The following is a 14,993-nucleotide window of genomic DNA, read 5'->3' as shown; positions in this document are numbered from 1 at the left end:
ATAGAAATCATCACCGTGAATAAATTAAAAAAAATTGAAGATTAGTATAAGCCCTATGCCCATAGTATTACAGATATTTTAATAATTTTAGTAGGGTATGTTTTAGTATCTATTAGCAGTAAGTGGCCAAAATTTTAATTCAATGTGTGCTATGATAAGTGAATAGAGTGTACCTAATCACAGATATGTAGTGAATTTATATAAAAAAATATGTTGAAATTTAACAATTAATTTAAGGCTAGGATTTACACTAGATTAACCATTCTTTTTTCATTTTAAAGCTTAATATGTATACATATATCACTAAAATAAATGAAATAGCTGTGATAAGTAGTATTACATTTATGACTGCTTGAAGATAGGCTATTTTTATCATTACTTTGCATGCGATAACGTCCAATTCCCCTTAATACGTCCTGGACTAATATGAAAGAAACATGCGTTTAAGGGGGGGGATGCTTTGAAAATCGATCTGGTAACTATGCTTGCCATGCAAGTCATAATTTGTCATCTTGAGCTCTACGTTTCACGTAGGCGGTGTAGTTATATCAAAATAATACGAGTTTAATTTTATTAACTTTCTTGTTTGTTCGATAAAGGAACTCATTTATCAATTAAATAGCACCGCAGTAGCATTAAGAAGTCTAAACGCGCCGACATTATAGAGGTATCGGGTCTGAGTCGTCTGTAGATGAATTAATTTGATATAATTTTCAGCCGCCGCCGCAGCACTTATTGGCCTATCTGCCGCCGCGCCGGCCAAAGATTAAATTCTGCTGACTTTAAAAATAAGAAAATTGATTCTAACCAAGCGTCATCGTGCACGCCTTACTGCGATGACAGTGTTGATGATGAAGAAATGGGCGGTGATTTGTTTCAATGCTGAATGTCATTGTAGATGTGAACTATAATTAGTAGTATTTTTAATTGTAACTAAAATTTACTGGTAGATATATTTATTTTGCGATTTTTTATCAACTGGGTAATGACATGAAGGTGATAATGCCAGCGAAATGACTCCAACGCTGAAAGTTAACCAGCATTTGCTCTTAATGGGTTGAGGGAAAACCCGGAAACAACGTCAACTAGATAACTCGTCTTATCCGGGATTTCAACTCTGGTCCGCTCGTTTCATAGTCAGACGTGCTAACCATTACTACATAGCGGTGGACTAGAAGTATATTAGGAAGTTAAGAAATGTACGACAATTTTTTGCTGAAGTACGACAAATTTCATAAGTTTGTACGACGGTTTCGATTCATTTATCTGGCAACCCTGCCTATACCAGTAACATAATTACTACCACTACCAACTATTTCTAGTACTACCAGCAATATCACTATTACAACCACCAGCACTCTTACTACCAGCTGTATTACTACCAGCTATTGTCCCTATTACTAAATTTATTAATACTAAGTTACTTTTACATCTGCTACTGAAGTTCTTACCGAGGATTAAAGGGTACTGTTGATCAGCACGCTTGTTCTGTTTCTGGACAGTCACAGCTAACGGTAATTCCTATCAAGGGGCTTGAATAACCGTATGCAAGAAGAAATCAATAGTCGTAGATCCATGGCTCATGTAGAATACCTACGATCCTTCCGAGAATGGGACGCGGGTCCGCTAGATAGGCCTGTGTGACGTACCGTGGTGATGTCCTCTGTAGACGCGTTCATCCTGACACAATTGCAAGCGACGCCGCAGTCACGTCGCATAAAACTGTTACATCGCTGCAGAAAAAGGAGCACAGCGATTTCGTTCGCGTCAGGCGGGGAATGTAATGCAAGGAGAAGCAGCACACGAGGAGGATGCAGGCCTAGCTCATCTGGTTCCGAAAATCATAAGCCTCTGTATTCTAAACCAGACCCCAACACAGGTTAGTGGTACATCAACAGAATAAGGACGTCCTCCGTGGCCAAGTGTCCATCATGCTCGCAGATATATTGTCCAAAAAAGAGCCGTAACACTTTCGAATAATAATAATTAGACTTCGTGGAATTGCCACGAGATTCACAAGGTTTACTGTGCACGCAGTATAGACTGTATGAGAAGGGGGCGTGTCTCTGATGTAAATACTGAGCAGTATACTGCTGTTACAATAAAACCTGTATCCTGCATTCAAGAAATATAATGAATGATCATTGAAGCAGGAAATGTCTAAACATGTAAATATACAATTATTTTATAGTGAGATATATTAACTCTTAAAATTTAATGTAAGATACATCATCCTTGAATATGTGCACTGCAGTGAAGAGTTAAGTACATTTTGACCGACTGCAAAGTAACCTCCTCCGATGGTCACTTAAACAGTTTGTATATTGGGAACTTGTAGTTCAACATCACACGATGTAATACGTGCATTTCTTAAGAACGGGAAGTCACTACTTTTTAGTACACCAACTTCAGACGTCTTGTCGTGATCTGATAGTACATAATTTATAATACGAAGTTGTGAATAGGCAGAATTTTTAGCAATAATGTTTCTCAACTTACATTTCACTTTTTCTGAAATTAGTGAATTGTTATTTTGGATAACGGTTTGTGATACTTTATCCACTATATTAAGGGCTTCTGAGAGTTGTAGTTTAGACGATTCTAACAGGATGATGCTTTTGGACACGATTTTAAAATTAGAATCGATGACAGAATATCTTTCAATAGCTGTTCAGAAAGCAATGGTTTTACAGCTGCAACAGCGGAACTGTGTGTGGTATCCAATGCATGAATTACCTCCATCATTTTTCCGTAATGTTCCGCATAATAATTAACAGAATTCAACCACGTTCCCCAACGGGTCAAGACTGGCTGCGGGGGTAAGGTTATTCCAGGAGTAATTGTTTGGAACAGCAACACTCTCATTGTGGTATGTTTGATTGAATTCTTGTCTGCACTGAACAAATGTTAAACTTTGACTATTCCAACCACAGTAATGCAAAAACAAGTGCTTACATAGGTATACATTAGCTGTAGCTGCTCTATCTATTTGGACCGGTCACAATTCTTAACATGAACTGCTTATACTACGAGACCGGGCGGTCGCTCGCCTCCTCTATACTACCGTACATCGGCAACCTGATAGCATACTGCGTGTGGCAATTCAACGAAGTCTAATAATAATAATAATAATAATAATAATAATAATAATAATAATAATAATAATAATAATAATAATAATAATAATAACAGTAATAATAATAATAATAATAATAATAATAATAATAATATAGTCCATAGCACGACAGCTGATAGAAGTCCAAAGACAAGCAGACAGGATAACCTCACATCCACTGTCTCAGCGGAGGTGAACTATCATCCAACAAGAACGAGGGAAACGTCTGGTTGCATTGATTATTTCCTTACTCACTGTAGCTTCCGAAATCTATCATGGTACTGGGTGGGTACCAGAGGTCTGCATCAGACGTTTTCGCTCGAGCGCCAAGTAGTTTATAGAATAATCCGATAGGTAGCGCACATGCATGATAGGTAAAATTGTCGCGAGAGATAAATCCTCGAACGGTATAAGCCGGGCGTTAGACATTCGTTCTTGTTACAGTGATGAACTGTGTAGTAACATCATAGATGTTTAGCATTTCAAAATTTTGCAGTGTTTAACTAACCTCTCCATAGTACAACTACAAAACTTGCTTTAAAATGTACCGGTAATATAACTGTTGTAGATAAATGTTTTTTTTTTCCATACAGGAGTGATTTTGTTTTTTCCACATCTGATAGATGTTATTCGATGTAAATGTAATTATTATAAACGGAGAACACAATCACGATAATTCAAGAACCGCATCAAGATTTCTAGTAATAATAATAATCTCTAATAATTAGTGTATCAATCTTTGAGTCTGTAACAGTTGTGCAGCATGATTATTCGTTTTATTATACTTTCTGTGACGTTATCTCTGTACTAATATTGTTATTATGCTACTGTTATATCAATAATATTTTGTAAAACGTTTCTACATTGTCGCAGTATATAGGCGGAACACTATCATATTATATATGTGGTAAATCAAATATTGAATAATTATTAATTAGCAATAATAATTATATATCGAAGTTATTCATACTATTTTATTTATAACTTCATGTTACTGTTTTGGTACGTACCAATAGACTGTTCCATTAACGTTTGTCATAAACGCAGAAAATAAAGCCTTATTTTTACCGTGTGAGCAACACATACGTGTATCTTATCTGTCGCCTTCCATACAAGATAAGACATGTCGGTGAGATGACCTTGTACTATGCTTCTATTTATTACGAGCGTATCACGACCGATCTTATCTCGCTCGAGGGTGCGACATTCGACCGAGTTCAAGCGAGCGATTTAACTCCAATGCAGCACTCTGGTGGGTACAGATCCCATACACTAGATGAAATTTCACCAGAAAGTTTATTTCCTCATAAGTATTCGAACCAGTGCTCATTCCATGTACACAGCCCAAGGCAAAACGCTTTGAACTACATGACTAAGGCTCAAGGTACAACTAATTAATTTCTATGCAGTATAGGCTGTGTAGACATAATGGATTCCTCATTCCATTTTTGTTCCTTTATCTTATGGAAGAAATAAATAAACAAATCGTTTAAGCCGACTTAAATTTCATTGTCATTTTGTGCTTTGTTAAAGAAAACACGAAAATCTTACCAAAGTTAGTCCATTTAATGCGCAGTATTCTTGGATAAATTGACTTGCAAGTGCCAAATATTCCCATCATCGCAAAGAAATAAATTATACATTTTAAAATAAAATAATTAAACAATTATATATCAAATTCTATTGGATCTCACTAACACGTTCCATCGTGTCGTTTTCAATAGGCACTCTAACGCAAGCAATCGTGCATTTCGTATTAACAGTGTATTTATTCACCTCTGCCACCGCTCTTGCAGCGAAGGATGGGAAGAGTAGAGGCGCCCGCGTGCAAGACTGTTTTCACGACTGGCGAAATACACATAGCGGGCTGATGTTAACATGACTGCTTTAGTGTACCACTGTCACTGAACATATTCGAGCATTAATAAAATAAGAGTGGAAGTATTATATCAAACCCAAAAGGAAAAAAAAAACAAATTGCTACGTTTCAATTTTAGACCAAAATGATGTGTGTAGGTGGCAGTCTCTGGAGGTTCTTAATATCACACGTTGAATTTAGCGGACAAGAAAAAATCTCCTTCGTAAATTATTCTGCTTGGAGTCCTGTGCAAGCACTTGAACCACGCTTTTGATATTTATTTTTATGTCTTATTTATATAGGTCTGCTTATTTATTTATTTAATGTTGAATGCGATGGACGTGAAAGTATATTCATTTCATATTCTCTTTGGGATTGTGCACCATCACGAAATTTTGGCCAAACTTTTCAAATCATTTTGCATTTGAGAAAGAGTGCATATCTGCAGTGCATGACAAAAGTAGCATAAGTCATTTTCCACAAATATTTTTTATTAATTTATTGACAACTTACGAAACATCTGCTCGCTTGGGAAAAGAGGCATAAATATTTCTCCCATTACAATAATTCATACGGAAGAAAATCAAATCGAGATAAACCGGTACGAAGACAGTTTTTTTTCCTTCTCCTGTAAAATTAACATTTTTGACTTGTGCCACTTTTCCCGAGCACTACAGATGTATAAACAGTACAAATTACATGTATATACAGACGTGGAAAAAATTATTAGACTAAATTAATTATATGTCCAACAAAGCTGTATTTATCGGCAGAAATAAAGAACAAAAATGTATTTTGCACAGAAATAATAAACAGAAAATTGAGTCTGGAGGTTACTAATATTTTGTGAACATTCCCTTATTCTTTATTAACACGTTGATTTTGTCAGGGATGCTGGAAACCAAGGTTTGACACTTTCTTTGAATATCAGCATCATTTAACCAGATATAAGTCAGTGCTTAAATGAATCCAGGTTTTGTGGTAAGCCTCTTTTTGTTTACTTTCTTCTTCAGTATAGATCACAGATTTTCAATTTCGTTCATGTCCGGTCTTCTTGCAGGCCATGGGATAACAGACTGTTCAATATCTTCTGCAGTATATAATTAAAACACCAGTAGTACCAACACAGCCCGACAAAGTATACTTAACCATTGTAAAAATATACTTGAAGATGTAAACAATTATATTTACAGTAACAGACACTGTGTGAATTATACTGATAGTTGATATGACTAATTATATTATGTTTCCAAGAAAAACGTTTTAGTCTAATAATTTGTCCACGTCTGTAGAAGCCATTCCACGGTGGTTGAAGCATGACCTTGGAAGCGCTGCGGACGAAAATGCGTCTACTGCGTAAGTTTTCCATGTGCTGCCGCCCACATAACTTGCGGGAGATAGCAAGACCAAGCTTCAGCTACGGTCGAACGGCCTTTATTCTGCGTTATTAAATTTAGAGAACTGTCCGAACCTCATAAGTGACACCAATAAGACATAGCGCATGAAGAAACTAAGCCAGAAGATAACGGGGTATGGTAGCCAGCTCCTTTCGCCTCAATTGCACACATCGCCGACTAGTAACATAATTTCTAATCAGACTTCAGATGTATACGAACAATTGTTCTTCCTCTGACACATATCGTCAAAGACGTACATATGAGGAGGAACCTGTTACGTTTTTATATATTTATAACTAAAATATTACGTAAGTTGGGTTTCTATACAGGCAATATTCACAAATTCGACTTTAAGTGAGATATCTGGTGGAACTGCAGAGGCTTCGGACCAGTTGACTCCAGGTGTCAAACTGTAAGACAAGCATTGAACCGCATTAAGAACGGAGGATACAGGTTTCAAACCCAGGACTGTAGCTCCCACATTGCATTAGAGCTTCTCTGTTTAGACTTATACATTCCTACAACGCGAACGTCTTGAAATAAGTTTCTGTGCCCATTTATTAATATATTATTTGTCTATTTGCTTATTCATTGCTTTATTTACTGATTTATTATTTGCTTCATTTGCTTACTTATTCATTGTCTAATTATATATATATATATATATATATATATATATTTCCTTATTTACCAGTTATTCAATTTTATATTAAGTGATTAATTTATTCCTTTTTTATTAGTTTATTCATTTATTTTTTCTTAATTAATTAATTAATTAATTAATTAATTACTTCCCTATTTAAATGTTTATTAATTTCTCATTTCTTACTTCATCATTAATTTATTTATCCATTCATTCATTTGTATGCATGTTAGTTATTTATTCACTTATTTACTCATTTATTTATCTTATTTACTCGTATTATTTATTTATCATTCATTCACTTATTCATTTATTCACTAATTTATTCGTTCATTCCCTAAGTCACTGATTTCCTCTGTCAGTCACTAATTTATTCATTAAGTATTTATTTACTTGCTTATTAATTTCATTATTTACTTACTTGCTTATTTACCTACTTATTTACTTATATAATTTTTTACTTATTTACTAGTTTATTTCTTTATTCATTATTTCATTTACTTATTTATTCTTTGCTGTATTTACTTCTTTATTGTTCACTTTATTTACTTATTAATTATGTGCTTTACATAAATATTTATTTGCCTCTTTTTACTCATCTATTCTCTATTTATTAATTGATCCACTAATTTATTAGTTTACTGATTTTTAATTAGTTTATTGACTAATTTTCCTTCAGTAGTAATTTATTTATACCCTATTCACCCATTTATTATTTTCTTAGTTACTCGATTGTTAACTTCTCACTTCGCTATTTCTTCGTTACTTGTCCATTCATTGATATCTTCATACTTTCATTTACTGATTTATTCACTGACACATTGATTTGTATGTTTATTTATTAAATTATTTATTTACTAATTAATTTCTCACTTATTAGTACATTTACTTATCTACAAATTAATTTATGTATTCACTTGTTTGCTCATTTCTTTAATCAATTACTTATTTACCCACTAAATATTTATTTTTTTTACTCATATATTCATTCGTTCGTCTCTTTTTTCCATTTTAATTCGTTCATTCGTTCAGTCGCACATTCCATTGATCCATTCACTTATTGAATCATTCACTATTTACTTCCTCATTTGTTTACCCATTCATTTATTCACGTATTCATTCACGTATTCATTCACGCACTCGTTTATTGATTATTCATTCACTGATTTACTTATTTAATCATATATTTATTTGTATATTTATCTATTCATTTGTATATTTATTTGTTTGATTATTTTTTCTTTATTTATTTGTTACTTATTTACTTATTGATGGCCTTAACTACACCAGAATAAATAAATAAATAAATAAATAAATAAATAAATAAATAAATAAATAAATAAATAAATAATAGTACATTATGCAACGAGCCTATAATGGTAGTAATTAAGACGCGAGTATGCTTGTTTTGGAAACGAGCGCAAGCGAGTTTCATAATTTTCATACGAGCGTCTTAATCACCATTATAGGCAAGTTTCATACGACTTTTTATGCTCGACCATATTTCTAACTTGAAATTATTCATAAGTATTCATGTTATGGTTATGTAAGTTTGGAGCGGAACTGACCTGAATTGTGAAATATGCGCAGACGCGAAAGTATTGATTTTTTCCGAGGCACGAATGTCATTGACCTTGATATAATCTAGAGAATAACATGAAGATTAGTCTTGATATAACCTGGAAATTGATTTAGAATTGAAAAACGAGATGACAAATTGAATTTATTCGAATATTACTTACAATTAACGCTAATTATTATAGTAACAGAACATAATCTTCTGCGACAGTATTGGATTTCCAGCTTCCGTGACTTTTTGCTAATTGTCTTTCGATTGCATATCCGAGAATAATCGATATTTGCGGTTTTATAATGGTGCAATGGTGATTTCTCATTGGCTGAACAACTGAATTATAATGAATATGTGTACTTTAATGAGGTGCATTAAAGGGCTACTACCAGGTGTATAATTACTACATTTCGGCATGGTGGAGCATAAATAAATAAATAAATAAATAAATAAATAAATAAATAAATAAATAAATAAATAAATATTTATTTATTTATTTATTTATTTATTCGCTTGCTTACGTAACTGCACTTGAGCAGAACTCAAAACCCATCATGCAGGACTAATGCATTCTAAACCATTACATATTACTACATTCTGTTTTCCCCTGCCAATTTTATTCCTCCACTGCTCCATTCTCATCAATAACGCAGTGCCACTATCGGGGCATCCTATTCGCAGGGCGACACAATTCCGCATGTCGCACCGGCAAGAATGACAGCTGACGGACAGAGCTAATGTACTGACAACACACATCGCGCGCTTGTGGAGCGAATTCACAATAGGAAGGCATCATGGGCTTCTATCGCCTAAATTAACGGACGCAGCGCCGTCGGCAAACACTTTAATAAAGCTCGCAGCATTCCTAAACCTTTCACAGTCACTAATTATTTATTATTTACTTCAGACGGTATTGCGAAACATTGCTGTGAAAATGCAGCGACGGTGAAATGGAAATAGCGAGAAAGGCTGATGTAAATGGGAAAAAATAGTTCCATGTCAGTGCTGTCAATCTGAAAAAAAAAAAAAATTGAAGTGATTGCGGTGAGTTAGCTTTCGTGATGCACAGTTTCTTCGGTTATAATCTCTTTCCAATTACAAGGGCAATTCAGAAACGATGACATGATCAAAATGATGTCAATGAATCAATTGCAGTCTTCCAATTTGAGGAAAGTGTTATTACATAATCAGCGGAATAAGCAATCTTACTAGAGTTTGTGCTAATTCTACGGCATGTGGTAGTGTTGGTAGAAATATTAATAATAATAATAATAATAATAATAATAATAATAATAATAATAATACTTAATTACTTACTGGCTTTTAAGGAACCCGGAGGTTTATTGCCGCCCTCACACAAGCCCGCCATCGGTCCCTATCCTGAGCAGATTAATCCATTCTCTATCATTATATCCCAACTCCCTCATATCCATTTTAATATTATCTTCCCATCTACGTTTCGGCCTTCCTAAAGGTCTTTTTCCCTCCGGCCTCCCAACTAACACTCTATATCCATTTCTGGATTCGTCCATACGTGCTACATGCCCTGCCCATCTCAAACGTCTGGATTTAATGTTCCTAATTATGTCAGGTGAAGAATACAATGCGTGCAGTTCTGTGTTGTGTAACTTTCTCCATTCTCCTATAACTTCATCCCTCTTAGCCCCAAATATTTTCCTAAGCACCTTATTCTCAAACACCCTTAACCTATGTTCCTCTCTCAAAGTGAGAGTCCAAGTTTCACAACCATACAGAACAACCGGTAATATAACTGTTTTATAAATTCAAAGTTTCAGGCTTTTTGACTGCAGACTGGATGAGAAAAGCTTCTCAACAGAATAATAACAGGCATTTCCCATATTTAATCTGTGTTTAGTTTCCTCCCGAGTATCATTTATATTTGTTACTGTTGCTCCAAGATATTTGACCTCCTCCACCTCTTCAAAAATAAATTTCTAATTTTTATATTTCCATTTCGTACAATATTCTCGTCACGAGACATAATCATATACTTTGTCTTTTCTGGATTTACTTCCAAACCTATCTCTTAATAATAATAATAATAATAATAATAATAATAATAATAATAATAATAATAATAATAAGTAATTTTATTAGCCAGGCGGAGTGGAGTTAAAGAGACCTACTCTTAAACTCAAGAATAAAATTTGCTTACATAGTCAAACATAAAAACGTATTAGATTAAAGTTGCTACCGTAGTGAAGTTAGATTAGAAACAAATGCGACTTGCATAATAAAAATCAGTAAGAGACAACTGAATAAGATGTAGCCTACACATTTAAATAAAATAATCACAGTTGAATAAAATATATTAAGTATTTTAACGCGTTAATTCTGGCAGTTTAACATAAAGGTATTTACCTAATTCATATTTTAAATAAATAAAAATTCGACAGAACTCGACTTCAGGATGCAGAGAATTCCAATCACGAGAAGTAGCAACAGTAAAAGCTGAGGAATACACAGATGTTTTGTAGTGTGGAATATCTAGCGTATTATCGTGTTGTAACCAATTGTTTAAGTTATGATAGCTAGAAAGTTGGTGGAATCAAACAATAAGGAATCGAGATGTGTAATATTTCATATAGGAGAGAAAGAGTGTGATTTCCTGCACTGGTGTAAACTTAGCCACTACAATTTTTTCAAAATATGGTGATATATAAATTTTAGTATCAATAAAATTGGTGGTGGTGGTGGTGGTGGTGGTAGTAGTAGTAGTAGTATAGCCAGACGAAAAATGTTTCAAAGTGCGCAGAAACCAAGTAATCCTACCGGTCCAGCCTGGAGTGGGAGGATGTCATTTGTCTCGAGTGTACTGAAGAGTACGAATCTACTCCTTTGACGTACGGTTTACTCCAAATGGTGTAATAAAGCATTGTTCTATTACTATTACGTTAGCGAAGTTCAGGGCCTACCTCTGTCAGACGTTGTCAGTTATTGGTTGTGAAAGAATGACATCATGCGCGACGCAAAAAAAGGAAGCGCTCTATTTTATCAGTTGCTACAATATAGTTGAATTGATCGTAGGGGGAATTGCAATATATTATGTAAAAACAGTAACTGTGAAAGTAACAGTAGCAGGAGTGATTAAACTAAAATCAGTGTTAACAGTAATTTAGAAGTTTTTATGCAATATCGCCAGTGGAACACTAATTTTTAGAGGGAACACGAGTAAAAGCTCTTGATAATACTTGCACCTATCTAGTGTCCTGTGGCTTCTTTCCTTTTTCACCTGAAGAACCGACTCAGAGGTCGCCGATTTTTCGGCCCTGAAAACTCCGATTTGATCTACAAAAAGGGGTTAACTGCAATAACGGAGACAGAACGACGTTGGTAAAATTGAATCAGAATTATACAGTGGTGTACAGATTCGATAAACAAGATTAGATAACACTAGTCTACAAATTGAAACTATTTCCTGTATGTGGTTTGTAAGTGGGCTTTTTTCTCCAAATTTTGGGGTGCTCAATTCAATGGAAAAATCTGTTTGTATCACGTCACATTTTCTAGATACACATCACTATCACAAAGTTAGTAATACAATATTCGCAAATATTTACCATTTTAAATATAAACATATGACACTCAGACCCAGGAAAGTTTCATATAAACCAACAAAAGCACTAAAATAGTTTACACTAATCCAAGATCTTACTACTTACAATGTTTAATGACAATTCACGTCAGGAAAATGGGATCAAAATGCTTTCCTTTTGTAAGATGTCTCATCCGTCTCCCTAAAAAGAAACCAATATCGAAGGGTTCCAGTGACCTTGGTAACGGCGCTCCATGTTAAAGATGTCTTGGTTAAAGCGTTCACTCTGTTCGTCGCTTCAAGCACCAAAATTTTTGAAAACGTCAGGGTGCGAGTGTAAAAAATTAATTTTCAGTGACATTTTACACACCATATTCTTGCGGTTATCCAGTAAACCAGTCACTATGGAAACATATTCTTTTGTAAGCTTGTTCCACTATATATTACATCCAAATATAGATTGTAATCAGCATAGTCACTAATTTATTACATAATTTCCCTGAGAAAAAATTAGAATACAAAAAAGATATATAAAAATCCTATATCAAATGTAGAATATCCCAAAAATCTTACATGATATAACAATTCCGAAAGCATTTTCGAATTCTAAAACTAGAGATTGGTATGAATAAAATTGATGTATCACACACCAGATGCAAAATGGCTGTCAATCAGTGTAATTAATATATTGCTGAATCTCTTAAACTATTCCTCTTCTCAAATCTTTCTAGTGACCTACTTAAGTGCAACAGACAATATTTTCTTTGGCCTGTAAACGGTCCTCGTAAAGGACTTCATAGCAGGGGGCAATATGTGGCCAGTTTAGGCGTTATGTACTAACGCTGGATAATTGCATTTAGTGGAATTCTCTCTTTTATGCGGTAGAAATAGCACAAACCACCTCTCGAGACAGCTTTTGACAAACGCAGGACAAGGGACAAACAATCTATCCCCAGAGCGTGGAAGCAAATCTACACTTCCCTAGCCGAAATTTGAAACCGGGTCAGCTGCTTTTGTAGGTACGTACAACTGCTTCACAGCGGACACGGGATAATAAATAATTTAGCATTATATGATTTGCATTACACACAATGGACAATGGTCCAGTTCATGGTGTTTGTTTCAAATAACGAGACCAACTCATTAAGCGCACAAAGGATTGCGATGCATTTCAAATACAAAAGCGTTCATTAATATGCAGAAAACATTTTCCGTTTTAATACTTATTTCCAGTTACATCCAAAATATTGTAAAAACAAGGGGTTCGTTTGTTGTTGTGTGCCTGTGTGTTAAATTTTGTATAATATAAGTCTCTCCATGAGGCGCAAAGGATGCATGACACCTTGCCTATCATACATTACTAGGCACTGTTATTACCACAACATTACTACACTCAAGATTTGCGCCCGTATCGTCCTTGTTGAGGATTGCGAACCAACACAAGCAGAGGGATTCCTTTAAGGGAAGTCTGTACACCGAATTTTGACAAAAAAATGAAACTTTGGTTTTTATCGTTTTCCGCTAGTTTATATATGAAATGATAATACGACTTTTATTTCTTATTTTGGTCCAAACTTCAGGAATAATAAAAATACAATAATTTGTAGTAATTCTTAATACAAACAAATTTATCAATATTTTCTTTCCGCAACCGCTCATTTGAATTTTAAATTTATTTAGCCGGTTGTATACATAAAGATAATGACTATCAAATACAAAACTCGCTTTATCCAGGTAAAGTGATTTGCCAGAAAATAGGAAAAACCTTTCTGGATATAGACAGTTTTGCATTTGATAGTAGTTTTCTGAGCTCTATGGAAGAGGAATTAGACAAGATAGAGAGCTGCAAAAAGTACAACATCCCATATGTAACTCATTTTTTTTTTAATTTTGGATAAGGCGAGTTTTACAATTGATAGCCTCGGTTACACATGACTTAGTGTTTTTACATTTGCATCTTTCGTAACTTCTGATAAAAGTGCACCCAAAACTGAGGAATTTAACATACGATATACGGAAACTTTACGACTTTTTTTTCTGCACTTTCTTATTTTTTGTTACATTTTTGCACTTTTCTCAGGAAATATTGTACCCAGAAAACTGAAATTAATATATAATATCAATATGATGGCATTTTACAGAGTAGGCTAAAAAATTAAGTTTATTTCCATCCTCAGCCAGAATAAAAAAATAATTTGTGGTGATTCTTAATATAAAAAAATGTTACCAATGAATTTTTTCTTTTTTATAGATATATTAATTTGTCCTACAGAATTGATCTGTAATATTGACACTTAATATTTTACGTTTAGGAGAAAAATTCGCTCCGGCGCCGGAGATCGAACCCGGGCCCTTGGTTCTACGTACCAAGAGCTCTGACAACTCAGCTACGCCGAATTCAATACACAGCACCGGAGAGAATTTTTCTCCTAAATATTAAGTGTCAATACTACAGATTAATTCTGTAGGACAAATTAACATATCTATAATATTCGCTTATCTAGCAGTGCATAACAACTGCGGATTCCCGGCCAACAAGTCACACAGCTGAGTGCGCTCCTAGTATAATGGCAGTTAACATTGGATACACGTCAACATATACAGGGACATCATTTTATTTTTACTTCAATTTTTATTGTACCTGAGTTTTTGAATGTACTTCACTCCCACCCCTTATACTAAGGAAGTTCCAACTCCACACAGAACCAAGACCGTAGATAGTAAGCAGTACTGAGTTACTGAGTATAGTACGTTCCACAAATATGTTCGCGTTTTCCAGTGACGAAACAGCTTTCAATATTGAATCATATTTTCGCACAGGTACTGTCCGTTTGCCTACGTCGCATCCCGATTT

At 34.3% G+C, this 14,993-nt stretch overlaps 1 protein-coding gene across 1 annotated transcript in view; it reads right to left on the bottom strand.

Moving 5' to 3' along the window:
• LOC138707358 (cell adhesion molecule Dscam2-like) overlaps window positions 1–14,993 on the bottom strand; it is a 1,214,496-nt gene that overhangs the window by 668,456 nt on the left and 531,047 nt on the right. The gene's annotated exons all lie outside the window — the stretch shown is intronic.

This window comes from Periplaneta americana, chromosome 10, assembly GCF_040183065.1.
Source record: "Periplaneta americana isolate PAMFEO1 chromosome 10, P.americana_PAMFEO1_priV1, whole genome shotgun sequence".
Lineage (NCBI taxonomy): Eukaryota > Metazoa > Arthropoda > Insecta > Blattodea > Blattidae > Periplaneta > Periplaneta americana.
This window is presented reverse-complemented; position numbering and strand designations above follow the sequence as displayed.